Genomic DNA, 13,984 nt, shown 5'->3' on the forward strand with positions numbered 1-13,984 from the left:
ATATGGCCGCTGCTTAAGGTAGGAATCGCCAGGCAGGGAATCAATAAATGAAGCGGACGGGAGAAGCCGACAACGTGAAGGCTTCACCTGTTGAATGTTTGCATGCCTTGGTGCTGTAACAAGTTTTTCTTAAAATATCCCCTGAGGGAATAATGGGTCTGATGCCACTGGACTGATTCTTGCCAACAGTACAGCGTAGACATTCAGCCTCTTACATGCTTCTGTTATACTCATAGACACACACACACACACACACACACACACACACACACACACCCCACAGTGATCCATGCAAAACGTCTCTGCATAGCTTTCTTTCACAATAAGCCTGTCAGTCCAATTATTTTCTGCTGTCATTCTATTTTACCCCGTTGACCATTGCACACGTGTGCATCTACTGAAATCCAATGGGCATTCAGCTTCATTTCGGTGCATTCATACTGAATGTAAGCATTTTTTACAGTACAATGAGTACTCCACTTGGCTTGACTTTCATGGAAGCATTTGATTGATATATGGGATGTTAATGTATAATCTTTAAAAACTGCTTTTCCAATATATAGTTTGGACTATATAGTTTTCAGTGTTTTAATGTAGTAAGCATTGGTTTTAAATCCTAATATATAATTGCAAGATAATAATGGAAACAATCACTTAATTTCCCAAATTAATTTAAACCTGTACAACCACAATCCAAATCACCTATTGAACCACCAAAAGTTACTCTTTGGTTTTCTGATTTACACTTGTTTTTGTTGTTACTATTATTGGTTCATTGCATAGACAGCCAGATGTTTAGACTGGATTTGACATTTTTATCCACCTATCTAGTCCTTCCCAAGGACTTGGAGTAGTCAGCTGTTGATGTTTGATGGTGTTACAGATATCATCTTAGGATGCAAGCTGTTCCATGTTAAGCTGCCTTTTACAATTGACTGATGGTGAATTTGTTAATGCGGATGGTATTGGTGCTTCAGTTGCTTTGGAACTGCACCCAAGGCACATATTACTATTGATATTACTTTTGCTTACTTTTGCCACAGTTGTTCTATTTCTAATTGCAGGTCTTCTGTTCCCTATCAGTGGAATGTGGCAAGAGACCATTTTCAAAACTAAGGAGCTGAATACAACCATTTTATTTTTTCCTAAAGGCAGGTTATAACTGATACTGAAAGTACCAACACCGACGATTGCATTCTTGAGACTGATCTTCACCCGCAGATCATGGACTAAGACATCTGGGCTAATTTCTTGCTTCCTTCCCATTTCTGGATTTTTGCATCTTTCTCAATTAATAATTCTGATGAACTTGCATGCTCATTTGTGACCATTTGGATAGCCCACGTCATCATTTTGGATTTTGGAAGATGCAATGCCCTATGCATATTTACTTCCAGGTTTAAAAAAATAGAGCCTAGTTATGCACCAGTTAGAATGTTCAAATTAAAAGACTTCTGGAAAAATTTTAAACTTGATGGGAAGAACAGTGTGATAATAATAAACAGATTGCTAGTATTCTAAATTATCTAATTCAGGTATAATTTTAATTTTGCAAAACTCTGATATTGGTTTGGAGACAGCTGGGTAATTATGGTATACAGGTGGTATACAGTTAAAGGAAAGAAAGATTAATCAGCAGCAGGAAGATTATACCCCCAAATTCTTATAACAACGCTTCCATCATCATTGGATGCCAACACCCAGTAAAATATTCAGGTCTTCAATAGTTTCCTGAATATTATCAGGGTGGGAACTGTCAAAGTCTCTGAAAGTATATTGTTCCATGAAGCAGGTACCAGGACAAGGAAGGCGTTTTTCCTGGATCGTACTAGTTTTATTGATGGAACCCAAAGCATGCCCACTCTGCCCAATCTCACCAGTTCGACAGAAACAGCTAGAGATGGATGGTCCTCAGTAACCCGGCTCTATGGCATGAGGGGCTTTATAGGTGATCTTCAATTACATTCAGAAGCTTGTGATAACTGGTGAAGCTTGCAGAGTGTTGATATGGTTATAATGAGGCATGTCTATCATTGTCCAAACTGCCACATTCTTGTATACCTGTAGCTTCCTAGTGATCTTCAAGGGCAGCTCTATGATAAGTTAGACCTTGTTTTCTCACGAGGTCGTTCTTGAGATGTTAATCTATGACAATTCAGGCATAGATAACTTGATAAAACAATAACTTTGTTTTATAGTTAGCCCTTTACAGTTACTATTAATTACTGCAAAACAAGGTGAAACTGTATGAATTAGGAAATCAACCATCATGATCCATCTTCCATTGATGCCTGTAAGATCTGAGAATTATTCTTCACATCAATTTTACCTAGATTCAGTTTAGACCACTATATTTGTTTTAAGATAGTGGCAGTAGTTTCTGAGTGTTTAATGAGTATTAGTATGTGCACAAGTAAAGTGTTAGATGATACCCAAACTTGACTCTCTTGTCACTTCACTAAATAACTTTAATGAGAACACCAGTAGTCATATTTCATTCTCCCAGTAGTCATATTTCATTAATGGAAGGGGGGAGGGGAGGAAGAAGAACAGAACTGCAAAACCAATCCAAACGGGGCCAAAAAGCTCAATCAGAATACATTTTCTCAGTTTCTCTCAAAACAGTTGTCTGACACTTCCAGGACTGTTTCAGTTTTACATGTCATTTAGAGCCTGATAAATAATAGAAGATGGATGGCGCTCCCAGTGGAGGTATAGCAAACTTAAGATGGCTTTAACAGAATAACAGAATTGGAAGGGGCCTTGTAGGTTTTCTAGTCCAACCCTCTGCTCAAGCAGGTGACCCTATACTATTTCAGACTAATGGTTGTCCAATCTCTTCTTGAAAACCTCCAGTGGTGGAGCACCCACAACTTCTGGAGGCAACTTGTTCCACTGATGAATAGTTCTGTCAGGAAATTTTCAGGAAAGTTCTACAGTAGGTTGCTTCTCTCCTTGATTAGTTTCCATCCTTTGCATTTTCTCCTGCCTTCAGGTGCTTTGGAAAATAGGTTGACTACCCTCTTTTTTGTAGCAGCCCTTCAGACATTGGAACAGTGCTATCATGTCATCCCTACTCATTGTGAAAGTAGAGCCAACAGATGTGACAAAAAAAAAAACACCCAAGGAATGGTGAGTAAACTGGCTCTTTGGAACCTCTACAGATAAAGAGATCACCCACATGTGTTCCAGATGGCTGCTTTCTGCAAGAAGACCTCAAGACAGTGTGGTTTTTTTTGTGTGTGTGAGAGAGTTTGAGTGACACTCAGTGCAATCATGGAAAAGATTTTATTTTTAAGATACACTAAGTTTGAAAACCTCACTTTCTAATCATTTTTGGAAATTGCTGATTAACTACTTCATTAGTGACTTCATCAAAGGATAAAATGATAAAATCGTATCTAATCAATTGCATCAAAGGCATGATTTTGTCCTCAGCAATGTACAAACAGTCTAAAATGTATCACATGCGCATGGTTTAATTTATATTTGTATTCCACGAGAAGCAGATAGTTTTCTTTCCAGGGGACCAAGCTTGAAACAAATCTTTTTTCCACCTTTATGGAAAAATTGAGTTGATTTATCATGGCAAGAGAAGAGTGCAGCACATTCTGATATTCTTGCATATCTTCCAAAGCATTTGGGAATCCAAATGGGCTCCCAAAGAAATCCATTTAACTTCTTCAAGCTAAGTTTGCAGAAAGAAGGCTCCCAATTTTGTATTATGTTCTCTAGATGGTGACCTGGTCATAATGACCATGGCCCTATTTTAGTGTTACTACAAACACATCGATGAAATATAAATCTACAGAGACATGGATGGATAATACATATATATTTAGTTGATGAAATAGAAACAACATTCTCTCTCCCACCCCACCCCCCTCTTCAAATAAGTCTGCTGAAAGCAGATTGCTTTCATCTCTCAAGCATTTTCAGATCTGCCTTAATATAAGGAATAGGCAAGCCACAGACCTTACTTTGTTATCAGCTGCCCTGGTGCTTAGCAACTATCTATTCCACTCCAAAGCATCCATTCATAGAGTTGCTTCTTGCATTATCTTTTAAAGATACAAATACTCTTTTGCCAAAACAAGTAGTCATGTCTGCAGTATGGCAGAAGAAGGAGTCCTATGAATTTGAATAAAATTGTGATCAGGAGTGTTCAAGCAAGATAGTGGAGACAGGTATTCTATATAAAACCTGACCTGTAATTCTCTTTATATCCTTGAGATATAACCAAATATTTATATTGACTGAAGCAATATAAGCAATAGTAACATGCTTGCCCAAGTCACTATAGAACAAGGCAAAGATTGCAAAAAAATAAAAATACCAGAGCTAGCCAGGAGATACAGTCCCTATGATTATTGGGTCTCTCCTCCTTCCACTTTCTTTCTCCTGAAACAAGAGGAAAACCTGAATTGGTCAGCAGGCCACGTCCAATATGGGTAGTTGAGTCAAAGTGGTTGAGTCGAATTAAAATCCATTGCTACTAACTGGCAAGATTACCTGGTTATATGACCCAGGCATATCACATCATGCATAGTCACAATACAGTACACTGATCTCCAGTATTTTATTTTATTTTATTGCATTCGATCATTCAGCAAGGTAAGTGGAAAGCATCCAATAACAACATAGCAAGCATTATTTATTTTTATGTTTCCCCCCTAAATATATTATTGTTTTTTGAAGTCAGTAGACCCCTCAGGATGCATAGAATACAGTATAGGGCTAGGCTACCATTTTAATGTCAAAATCTTTTGACAATAAACTTGAAATCAAAACACAGAAAATAAAACAATGCACAATCTAGAATTCATTATTTTTCCTTTCAAATTATCCAACCCAACGTTACCCAACCCAACAGTAATCAATGACATTTAAAGGAAGATCAATGTAACAGTACACATGATTTTACATCTTCAGTGGCTGATAATGAAAAGCCTGTATTTCTTGTCCTTTCTCCCATAATATCTAGGTGGGGCCACGTTTCACTCCAAACTTCATATAATCAAGGGAGCTGTCCAGCACAGAGCACAGCCACGTTTCAGGCACACCTATGTATGTCTCAATGAGAACTTTTATAGAAAGTTTTTCTGCTTCTCTCCTTCTTGGCAATCTTGGTATCTGTGATTCAGGGCAAGCATGCTTTCTCACAAATCATACTCAAAGATATCTAACACATAGTAGTGTTGTCATTTCATTTCTGATTCTCATACTATGTCAACAAATCATTTTGTTCTTGGAATTTGGGTGATGATGCTAATGAATGGGCAACAAATCAAATCAGTCAGCATATGACTTTTTTGTTATGTTTTTGTTATGGCACCCATCTGGGCAGTATATAGAGAGAACTATTGGCTTCTCAGTTCCTTTGATCTATCAATAAAAGCAGTGCAATTCTCCTCATTCAGATAGGTATTTCTCCTGTTAGGAAAGTGATAAGCTACAACACTGGAAAAGAATCAAATTGGGTATAAAAGTGATTTTTTTTTTTGTCTTTCTCTTAATTCTGCTGCATATGCATTCATTGCATTCTCACGATTAATGTTACAAAAATAGATAGGGACAAAGTTGCTGTTGATGGAAAAAGTTAAACTGCCACAGCAGGACGAAAAAGTATAGGAGGATGGTACAATTCCTTTCAGGTGCAACCCCAAACAACATATTACTCTTTGATACTAAATGTGCTCTTCTAATCTGACCAGAGAGTCTGGGATTGTCAGTCCCAATACCCCTTCAGAGTACTAGATTGGGAAAATCTGTTTTAAAAGCCCTGGTAGGCTCTCTTTATACATTTACCAATACAGTATTCTCTTTATGTACGAGAAAAGGACAGCCATTCATCCCTGAGAACATAAATATATAAAAATCCAAATTAAAAGATAAATATTACAAAAATAATTATACAAATCCTAGGCAGAGAGAGAGAAAGAAGGAGAATGGTCACCTCAGTAATTGAGCCATCAATTGCTACAGTATATAGACGTATAATACATGTGGATGTTTAAAAAAACTAAAAGCATGTTTAAGGCTAGATTGGTCATCTTGGTACAAATAGTATATTTAAAACATTGATGCATGATGCATAACTACAGAAGCATTTTCCAAGGATTCTGCAGTAAAACAAAAAGTAGGAAGAATCGGGGGGGGGGAATCTCATTTTGCCTATTTTATCAGGAAACACAGAATTACTGAATATCATTAAATAAACAATGCAATATTCATTATCTCCATTAATGTTATGTTTAGTATTTCTCATACTGTATAGTTCTTTTATATGAAATATCAGATGAAGATATGAATGCACTGCTGAGACAAATAGCAGCACAAATTTGTTCTTGAACAGAGAACTCTCTCACATACATGATTCAGCAGATATTATAACCACTTTCATTGGTTTCTTCCAAAAATATATTAATTCTAAGAAAACTGTGGAGACATATATAATAGGCATGGCAAATTCTGATGAAATATTCACTAGTAATGAAATGTTTATGCATTTTTTCTTCAGGGAAATAATTTCCATTGACAAATTTCTGGATTGGCTTTGAAAGTAATTCCATCAGCTCTGCCTACAATTATGAAAAGCAAGATAGCAATAGCAATAGCTTCATAGTATATAGCTTCATAGATTCATAGTATATGCAGCCCCATGGTACTTTACCATTCTCTCTGGGCAGTTTACAATGTAAGCATTATTTGCATATTGCCCCTAATAATCTGGGTGCCCATTTTACCAACCTTGGAAGAATGAAAGGCTGGATTAATCTTGAGCCCCGTCATGATTGAACTCCAGGCTGTGGGCAGACTAAGCCTGCAGTACAGCATCTGAACTACTGTGCCATCAGGGTTCCTAGATATTGTCCATTTGGTAAATTTAGTCTATAATTTCCATAGTGGCCCCTTCACACACAAACATTCTCAGACAATAATGAGTTGGAATGACTTTAAATGACCATTTTGTATGATGTTTCCTGCAGTTTTGATATTCCTTACATAAATATACAGATCCTATAAATATATCGTCAGTTTGGCATCTTGCAGATTTATACAATGTTATTCCTATAAGCCTCAGCCTAAAGAATCTTACAAATGGAATTGATGGAAGTTTTAGGCCCACACATTTCAAGAGTGTTAAATTGGAAAAACTGGACTGAATTCTAAATTCTTGTCACTAATTTTTCAGGATTCTTGGCACATTAGATTTGAAAAAAAAATCACAACCAACTTTGTATTTCTTAAATTGTTTTGTTCTGTTTTGTTTAGGAAACAAGGCATATAGGTAGTCTTTCACTTATGATTGGTTGTTTTAGCAACCATTCAAAGTTCTGACAAACCCCTGCCTAAAGGTATTTATGCCTGAATTCAAAGGTCACTTAATGACCATTACAATTTACAGCTATAACTGTGGGCTCAATTATAGTTGTTAAGTCAAGGCCTACCTGTGTTACTAGAAAGAACCAGCTGGAAATTTCCCATAACTCTTGCATCTATCGGGCACATATACCTAGACACAAACTTTAGTGCCCTGCAGATTTATGGGCTTTCAAGTTCCAGCATCTCCAATTAGCACAGATTTTCATCATCCTGGTGGGGATTATGGAAATTGAAGTCCAACAAAGCTGCAGAATATTAGATTGCAGAAGACTGTTTAATGGATCAGGGCAATACCCCAAAAACTATAGGATGAGTTCTGGCAAGTTGTTACTGGGGAGAAGGATGCTGGGCCAATGGCAATACAACTGCAATTCTATGCAGTGAACCGTATGGTTAACTATAACCATGATTAAATACAGGTAATACTTAACTTTTTCAAAAGTAAAGAATAAGAGTAAGAATTCTATTGCCCCCTTATTTCTATCTTATCTGTTTATTGCTCAAAAATATCCTGTAAGGATTTATTTTTGTTACAGAGCAAAATGGAGAATGCGACACTTGGATAACTTGTTTGAAACTTTCAGATACTCAGAGATTGTATTGATAGTAATTACTTCTGTCTTCTGAAATGTCAAGAATGAGTTGTGCATGAAAAATGTTGTTCTCTATGCAAAGAAAGGTAACTGAATATAATTTGAAATTTTGCTATGAAAAATTAGGTAAATACCATATGGTATTTACCATAGGTAAATACCATATTTTGTGGAAATCTAGGACAAGTAAATGCAGCTTTATGAAAAAAAAGAAAATAAAACCAAAAGTGCAGACAGAATATAGAAGTGGCAAAAGTTAGTTTTCACCCACATTTACACATTAGCCAACTCCAGCATCTGGAGCATAATGATGAGTCTCCAACAGAGTATTGAATATGTTTCCATAAGTAATAGTACTAGTAATTTAGTAATAGTAGTAAAGTTGAAGGGACCTTGGAGGTCATCTAGTCCAACCCCCTGCTTGGGCAGGAAACCCTACACCATTTCGGACAAATGGCTGTCCAGTCTCTTCTTAAAAACTTCCAGTGTTGGAGCATTTACTACTTCTGGAGGCAAGCTGTTCCACTGATTAATTGTTCTCACTGTCAGGAAGTTTCTCCTTAGTTCTAGGTTGCTTCTCTCCTTGATTAGTTTCCACCCGTTGCTTCTTGTCCTGCCTTCAGGTGCTTTGGAAAATAGCTTAATTCCCTCTTCTTTATGGCAGCCCCTGAGATATTGGAATACTGCTATCATGTCCCCCCTTGTCCTTCTCTTCGTTAAACTAGACATACCCAATTCTAGCAACCGTTCCTTATATGTTTTAGCCTCCAGTCCCCTAATCATCTTTGTTGCTCTTCTCTGTACTCTTTCTAGAGTTTCAACATCTTTTTTACATCGTGGTGACCAAAACTGGATGCAGTATTCCAAGTGTGGCCTTACCAAGGCATTGAAGAGTGGTATTAATACTTCACGTGATCTTGATTCTATCCCTCTGTTAATGCAGCCTAGCACTGTGTTGGCCTTTTTGGCAGCTGCAGCACACTGCTGGCTCATATTTAAGTGATTGTCTACTAGGACTCCGAGGTCCCTCTCACAGTTACTACTATTGAGCATGGTGCCACCTATGCTGTACTTGTGCATTTGGTTTTTCTTGCCTAAATGTAGAACCTTGCTTTTTTCACCATTGAATTTCATTTTGTTAGTTAGTGCCCAGTGTTCAAGTCTGTCCAGATCCTTCTGTATCTGAAGCCTGTCTTCTGGAGTGTTGGCTATTCCTGCCAGCTTGGTGTCATCTGCAAATTTGATGAGTTCCCCATCTATCCCTTCATCCAAATCGTTGATGAAGATGTTGAAGAGTACTGGGCCCAGAACAGAGCCCTGGGGCACCCCACTACACACTTCCCTCCATATAGATGCAGTTCCATTGAGGACCACTCGCTGAGTACGGCCGGTCAGCCAGCTACGGATCCATCTGGTGGTGGTTCTGTCTACCCCACATTTTTCTATCTTGTCAAGTAGTAGGTTGTGATCTACTTTATCAAATGCCTTACTGAAGTCCAAATAAATTATGTCCACAGCATTCCTCTGATCCACTAATTTTGTCACTTGGTCAAAGAATGCAATAAGATTTGTCTGGCATGATCTATTTTTGACAAACCCATGTTGGCTTTTAGTAATGACTTTGTTTGCCTCTAGGTGTTCGTTGATTCGTTGTTTGATTATCTTTTCCAGGATCTTCCCAGGTATTGAGGTCAGGCTGATAGGTCTGTAATTTCCTGGATCCATTTTTTTTCCTTTTTTGACAGGTCAGATCAAGAATGATTCTAGTTTTGGGGGATATGTTTTGAGAGAAAACTTTAGAAGATGCATCCCATAACAACTGTGCTCCTCAGGAAGTGGTGGCTTTGGATATTTCAAAGAAGATGTTGGAAAAAAGAATTCAGCTTAAGCAACAGCCTGTATTATGGTTCCAGTTTGGATTGAGACACCTAAGCTATTTTCTTTAACTATAAATATAAAGAGGGCTTTGCACAGATTAACCTAGTGCACTAGTTGTACTTCCTTCTGGATCGAACACTCTTCACTCACTCATACCCAAGTGAGTGAGCAGGTGAGTAGCAGGTGAGTGCGTGCACATGCACTCCACATGAACAACTGGTACACGTGCATACCACTTGCACAAATGGAGCTGCATGTGTGCATGCTTCTCAGCCCACTTGTGTGGAACCATCTCTTCTCCCCCTCCCCCGGTCTGCAAAGCCAGAAAGGTTGGGGAACTCTGATATATCTCTAATTGTTTCTGACCTTCCAGTGAGAACAAGCATTTGGGGACAAATAATATCCATACCTGATGCTGAGCTGCATAGTAGCCCATGTATGGAAAAATATCTATAACAATATTTGCGTTTGCAACTCCTGAAACCCATTAATTCTATGAACTGCCGTCAAATCTCTCTCAAGTGCTCCAAAGACACCTGATTTGATGTGTCAGTTTGATTAAAAGGTGAAAGGGATAATCTGATTGAATTTCCTTCTACTCAAATCATTCACGAAAGCTGCCCAAATAACATGGTTACAAGACAAAGAGAATCTTTGAACAGAAAGGTAAATGAACAGAAGAGGATTCTAAGACCTGCTTATGTCTTTCCCTGTGCAAATTAGGATTGACTGTTGGTATTGCTATCTGTCTTTGGCCGCACCGCTTCTCTCCACCTATAGGCATCTATGCACAAGCATTGTCATTTACAGGGAAACCTTGTCACATAGACTTCAGTGCAGCCAGGATAGTAGTACAAGTGGATGTTTTACCTGCAGCATTGTTGATATCCAAGAGTCTGGTTGAATGAAAACCTTTGTCACTATAGATGATCTCTCTATGTGTGTCTCTATCGTTTCTCTTCTATAGATTGTTTCTTCTGTTGAAAGTCATAAAGGTGTTTTGGGCAAATGATAAATAAACATGAATGGTTAACCTACCAAAATATACAAGAATTTTTTTAAGGGGATTGTAAAATGATATCAAGAGAAGATTTGATAACCAAAGGATATTCTTGTCAATGGTTTTCTTATGTACAATTAGCAAAAAACTTTGAAGTGGATACAAGATTACGGTTTTGAACAAAACAAGATTGAATTTGAAATAAAAATATGCACTAATGATGAATATGTTATTGCTAAAATATACAAACTTTTGCTGAAATATGAGACAGAAGAACAAATGAAAGAATGTATGATAAAATGGGCTAAAATTTTGGACCATAATATACCAATTAGGAAAAACCAATGGGAAAATATATGGTTGAAAGTATCACAATTTACATTATTTTCTAGCTTTAAGGGGAATTTTTATAAGATAATCTATCATTAATATTTGCCACCAGAGAAATTGTTTGGAATGTATAAAGGTTGGAAATGTGAACTACACAAAGGGACATTTCATCATATTTGATGAACATATAAAAAAGCCAGAAAATTTTGGATACAAATATATGAACTATTTCAGAACATTTTAAATGTTAAAGTATAATTGAAACCACAGTCTTTTCTTTTGGGACGAATGGACAAGCAACTAGAAAAGCATCACGGAATTTTGTATTTATATATAGCAACTTTAGTAGGGCTATTGTATGCATGTAAGTAGAAAGGTTTGACATTAGCCACAGTGGAGGAATGATGAAGATGATGAAATGTGCAGAGATGGCTAAATTAACCTTTTTGGTTAGAAAAAAAACAATATCTACATTTATGGTTTACTTATAGATATTTAAAAAAAAACAGAAATAAATTTCACCTATGACTTGTGGTTTTAATGAAAATAAAGGGGGGAAAAGTTTGTTTGTTTTGTAACCATAGAATAAAAGAGAATTTTGTATCTGCTAAACAGGAAGCTTTTCTATTTTTTTATTCTTTTTTTCTGCACTTTCACTTTTCTTCTTTCTTTAATTGCTTCTCCTCTTTATTAGTTAGTGCTAGTTTTTATATGTTTTGTAAAATTTTAATAAAATTTAATTAAAAACATAGTTATTATTTTTAATGCTGCATTCCACTGAATGGTAATATACCTATGTAATTATTTTATTCTTATATAAAAGACTGTAAACAAGAAATCTAATCTATTTAATAAAAAGTTATGCAGTAGGAAGAAAAGAAAGGGTGAAAGATCTACTCTAAACTCTTTAAGAAAGAAAAGGAAAAAATGAAAAGTACTAAAATTGGTGAAAATATTTTAAAAAGTAAAAAAAATCAGAAAACAGCTAAACAAAAGTAAAAACTGAAAAAGAAAAGAGCATAATGTTGAATACAATATACATAGGAAAAAATTAGAGAAAGAAAAAACAAGCTGTTACAATTATATAATTTCTTTCAATTTCAACATTATAGTACAGTTTTGAAAATGAATTACATATAGATCATAAAGAATCATAGTTTCCAGTCTTGCCTCTGTTTTAATAAAAAGCTAATTGAAGAGCTGAGACTTGACAAATTTGAATAAGCCAACTGTAGAGTCTGAAACACATGCATTCTTTCACAAGTACATAATTCCCTTTTTCTCAATAGTCCAAGCTTACTGCATTTGAAGATCTTTTTAGACTGAAAAATTCTTGGGTTTTGGAATATAATTTAGCAAAACATTAACACCATAAACTCTTAATTGCCCTCCAGGACCTTTTATATGCTCCAGATTTTCTTCAGTTTGTTGTTTTATTTTTGGTAACAATAAAGTGTTGGTCTACTTTCCCAAAAGCTTTCTTCAATACCATGACTCCAGAGTGCCAGAGGTCACAAGAGCATCAGGGCCCAACAATGCATGTGTTGCAATTTGGCCTGTAAAGATACATTGCATTCTTTTTATAAAATCTCAATTTTAAAAAAAATAGAATTATTTTACTGTTTAAAGGTAACAAGCCCAGAAAAAAAAAGAACAGCCACTTTTAAATGAGAATTGTTCCTCTACCCCATTGGAGATTCTTGTCTCCAGTCTTTTATTTTAAAACAGCTTTGCAGAAACTGTTTTAATATTTGCAGAAGCAAATATTATTGTGTCCCAAATCATGTGCTTAAAAATGTGTTGGTCAATACTAATAAATTCTTCTCTTTGTTAAGAGTGTGACTGCTGTGAAATTAGATTGACATGACTGAGGTATTGATGCTACTGCTCCAACCTGCATCACATATTACACTATTTTTGTATAGCCAAAGGGATGCTTGATTTTAGCAGCAAGCTGCAACAAAGGGGCTGCTCCCTTTTTGCTCCTTTTGAAATTCAGCAATGCATTAGCGCCACCTGCAGGTAGCATGAATATTCTTGTTCACGGTTGGCAATCAACGGAGTAAAATTGAACAAAACGTTAACAGCAAAAATCTTCTCCCTTTGTGGTGTGTGGCTGTGTATGAATGTTCTAATTGTATTTGTTCATTGTTATTACATGTATTATATGGGAAAGTAGCATTTTTATGAATTATCTGGAGGTTCTGCTGTAATTTCAGAGTGTCAGTATCTAGTCAGTTTTCTTTTCCTTGCTTGCTTTTTGCAGCTTATAGCTGTACAACCAGTCCTCAACTAACAACCATAATTGGACCTACAATTTTGATTGTAATTTGTGATGGCCATAAAACAAGTAGTCAGATTGGGTCATAAAATTTTATGACAATTTTCATGATTGTTAAGCAGATACCATGGTCATAAAGCGAATGCTGCAGTCTTTAAGTATTGGGATTTTTTTCCACAGAAACCAAAAATATGCACTGGATTCTTTCAAAAAATATGTTCTAAATTGTAGTCATGTGACCACGGGGCACTGCAGGCACAGCAAACAACCATGAATGTAGGCTAGTTGCCAAGCACCCAAAATGGGGTCATGGGATTGTGGGGGAGAGGAGAGATATTGGTACTTCAAAACTGGATCCTAAATCCCATTGTTGGGATCCATCATAACTTTAAATGGTCTGTAAGTCAAAGACTCCCTGTATTGTAAACTATATTATTAATTTTGATGTACTATTAATATTAGAACAGGACTAATATACGCTACATGCCTCAGATTACTAATCAAGAGTCGCATCAG

This window comes from Crotalus tigris, unplaced genomic scaffold (assembly GCF_016545835.1).
Source record: "Crotalus tigris isolate CLP2741 ecotype Arizona unplaced genomic scaffold, ASM1654583v1 scf7180000017601.7605149639:7615979, whole genome shotgun sequence".
Taxonomy (NCBI): domain Eukaryota; kingdom Metazoa; phylum Chordata; class Lepidosauria; order Squamata; family Viperidae; genus Crotalus; species Crotalus tigris.